The sequence below is a fragment of the Zea mays genome, chromosome 8, assembly GCF_902167145.1.
Source record: "Zea mays cultivar B73 chromosome 8, Zm-B73-REFERENCE-NAM-5.0, whole genome shotgun sequence".
Lineage (NCBI taxonomy): Eukaryota > Viridiplantae > Streptophyta > Magnoliopsida > Poales > Poaceae > Zea > Zea mays.
The window spans coordinates 25,525,787-25,529,644 of record NC_050103.1 but is presented as its reverse complement, the minus strand read 5'-3'; the positions used below and the strand labels follow the sequence as shown (position 1 = coordinate 25,529,644).

Sequence of the window (3,858 nt, the reverse complement as noted above, 5' to 3'; positions counted from 1 at the left end):
TCTCCAACCCTACCTATTACCTTAACCCATTGCCCTATCATTTTTCAATATTATTTTGAATCAAATTTATATGTTTTGTGAATGGTGAGATTCGAACTCGCAACCTCTCTCTCGCGCATACCCTCCTATACCACTACACTACTACACCAATTATGTCTATATTACGTTTTCATTCCCCATGTACTATAATAAACCGAGAGTAATTTGATTATTTAAGGCACTAAATGAGTTCATTTGAAAATGTGACCAACTATAAAGTTGCATAACTTTTTGAGATCTACAAGTTTTATTTTAATAGTTTCTACATCCGAGACCGTTTACAAAATTTGAATTTTAAATTTGGAAACTTCACACGATTTTTTCAATGATAAGATGATTCCAAATCAAAAAGTTGTTAATTACAAAGTTTCATTACATTTCAAGACCTACAACTTTTATTTTTGTGGTTTTTCCATCCGAGATAGTTTAAAAAATTCAAATTTCAAAATTCAAACAAGTTTTGCATAACAAGATGATTTCAAACCAAAACATTGTCAACTACAAAGTTTCATAACTCTTCAATACCTACAACTTTCATATTGGTGATTTTTTCTTCCGAGGTTGTTTTTAAAATTCAAATTTTATTTTTTTAAATTCAGATATAGTTTTCGTTATTTTTTACCGAGAGTTTTTTACGTGGCACTCAGCAAAGAGCTCTTTGCTGAGTGCCCAAAAAAAACACTCGGCAAAGAATTTGGCACTCAGCAAAGAGCCAAATTCCGGTAATTAGACCAATCCATAGCTAAGTCTCTCTATGGGTAAATTTCCCATAAAGAAGTCTTGAAACATGTTATATATCCCAAAAATTTCCCATAAAGATATTTGGTTATATATAGATTATTGTAACCAATCTATATCCCGAGCGCACAAATCAGTAAAACAAGATCGGCCTGCACAACAACCACATAATATGTACGCGCCTCTCCGTATTCTACACCTTGTTATGTTGCATTATATAGAGAATATAATTATACATAGCCTATGCACGAACACAGAATATAATTATACGTACTATATAGAGAAGATATCTATACATGCCGAAAATAACGAGGTCCTCCTCCTCAGATTAAATTCAAAATACGTTCATCGATCAATAGTGCCTCATGAATCAGATCAGACACAAAACTCAGCAAATTATTTACGTGATTCCGGCCGCAAGAAATTGAATTAATACACGCATCAGCGTTGCCTAGTTCGCTACGCCGTTGCGAGAACGGGTGGGTTGGCGTAGGGTCCCCTGAGCCAGCCATCGGCGACGCGGTGGTACGCCGCCTCGGTGAGGTGGACGCCGTCCCAGTTGACGTACGCCGACGGGTTCGGGCAGGCGGCCACGCCGGGCATCCCGCACGCGGCGCTCAGGTTGAAGTTGTACTTGCCGCCGCCACCGCCGCAGCAGTCCCTCAGCGCGGAGTCGAAACCGAAGCGCGCCGGCGCGGCCGCGAAGGCGATGACAGGGCCGTACAGGTCGGCGTAGGTGACGCGCGCGCCGGGGTACCTACCGCCCAGCGTCGTCAGCGCCTGGCTCAGCTGCGCGTTGTGGTCCCTGGAAAGCTCGTTCATTCCCTTGAGGCACCCCGTGTCGGGCTCGTAGTCGGCCGGGTCCTGGCTCGCCAGTAGCACCAGGTTCCCCGGCGCGCAGCCCATCGGCGAGATCCCCGACACCACGACCGTCGTGGCGCCGTCGTTGATCAGCTTCTGCATGCATCATGCACACGGCGTCAATAGAGGTGGAGTGAGTGATCGGCGCCTTGCGTTGATGTGCGATCATATGGCGCCTTGCGTTGATGTCAGCTACAGTTGGTATGGTATACGTGCCTCCGTGGCAGCGACGATTGTTGCGACGATCTGAGGCACGTAGGATTGCGCTTCGGCGACGCTTTTGCCGCCGACCACCATGACCCCGTAGTCGTTCCAGCCCAGCTCGCCCACGACGAACAGCGCCTTCGCGAAGTAGTCCTTGCATGCTACAGAGAGCGCATGCATCGGCAATGTGATGATATAGGATGATGGCGTCGTACGTGGCGTCTCAAACGGCGATGGCGGCCGGATCAGTTACGTACCTTGGGGTGAGCTGCAGAGCGCGGGTTTCATGGCGTCGAACCAGCCCAGCTCGTCAGCGAGGGAGATGTTGTTCGGAGGAGGCACGGCACTGCCGGCGACGGCCAGCTGCGGGTAGAGCGCTGAGCTCGTAGTGCTCGTCTTAAGCGCCGTGGCGCCAGCCACGGCGAAGTTCGCGCCTTGCTTGAAGCTCTGGTCCTTCGCCAGCGAGGGCGGAAGGAGAGGTAGCCCCAGTGCCTGGGCTGTGTACATACACCGAACGACCAACGGGCAACGAATTAATCGATCAATTAGGTATTCAGGAATAGGTGCGGCATTGCCGACGTCGAGATAAGGAGCGAACAATGAAATTATCCTCGCCTAATTAATCGATCAATTAGGTATTCAGGAATAGGTGCGGCAGTGCCTGGGCGGCTTGTTGATCCACAGATCCGCCGCCGCCGGGCCGTAGAGGATGACCTTGTTGCCGGTGTCGGTGTAGGAGTCGCCGAAGCTAAAGATCGAGGTGTACTGGGCTTGCATCGAATAGGAGAAGCTGGAGAGTAGCAGAGAGATTTGCAGGCAAAGGATTACGTGCTGCATTGTTCTTTTTCCTGACGAACAACGAAGGGCTGCTTTCTGTACTTCTCAATCTCAAGACAGAAGACAGAATACTTCCGAAGAACTTGTATCTGAGTCTTTTTATAGAGAACATTTGGCGGATCATCAATGACTTCCTTACTATTTGAAACGGAAATAATTAAACCGAGAATAAGATATTATGTGCGTTTTTGGCATCTGGTCATTGAAAATTATAAAGTATAGCCATAAGATGTATATATACTATAATAAGTATTGTCTACATGAATGTAAATACTAATAGCATTTACTGTTTATATTCCATATATCGCCCTTCCCTGTCGATTTGTTATGATTTTCTCTTCCTTGTTTTCTTCTTCTACAAAACTTTTTAGAGGAAAGCTTCAAGTCAATATCTAGAACCCTGGCGCAGCTTTCTCCGCCCTTGGCACAGTGTGAGCAGCTCCTGATCGTGTGGCCACTGGCCACAGGATCATCCTTCCTGCATGCAGGCGAGACAAGTTGGCTCTTATTTGTTCTTACGAATTAGGCCCAACTAAAACCAACGAGGTAACACCGGCCTGCTGCAGGTATGATTTTCCCCCCTTCGTCTAGTACTTGCGAGTGTTAGGCTGCCAAAAACATAACTCCACGTTATGTAAGAGAAAGACGTCTATTTGATCCCTCAGAATTAAATTTGAAAGCAAAAAATTAAGGTCCTGTTGAGCACCAATTTGTGCGCGGACGGTCCGGCCCTGAACACTTAGAAAATTAGGAAAAGTAAGGTGACGAATTGGTTAGGATCAGTATGACGCTCGACGGTGTTGGGACTGAGAGTTCGATCAAAGATAAAGGGGTCACATCCGTTGAGTCAACCATCGAGACCAAGTCCACTGCGTACCATCCTAGTAAGTGGCAAGATGCCTAAGAAAACCGATGTGATAACATCGAGTTAGTTGCTTTTGGTTCGCTCAGCTCTACCAAAAGGCAGGGGGCATATGTTGAGCACCAATTTGAGCGCGGACGGTCCGGCCCTGAGGCCGGATGGTTCGGACGGTCCGCGCCTGTGGGCCGGACGGTCCACGCGTGCGCAGAGCAGATTAGGGTTCCGAGTTTTGTGCTACGATTGTTAGCTAGATTCGTGGAATTAGTTCGGGAAATTAGTTTGTAAAGGGTCCAGTCCCCCTCCTCTATAAATAGAGA

General features: G+C 47.2%; 1 pseudogene; it reads right to left on the bottom strand.

Moving 5' to 3' along the window:
* Positions 1-1,236: 1,236 nt before the first annotated feature.
* LOC103634976 (GDSL esterase/lipase At1g28600-like) lies at positions 1,237-2,718 on the bottom strand (annotated as a pseudogene).
* Between the last annotated feature and the right edge of the window lie 1,140 nt (positions 2,719-3,858).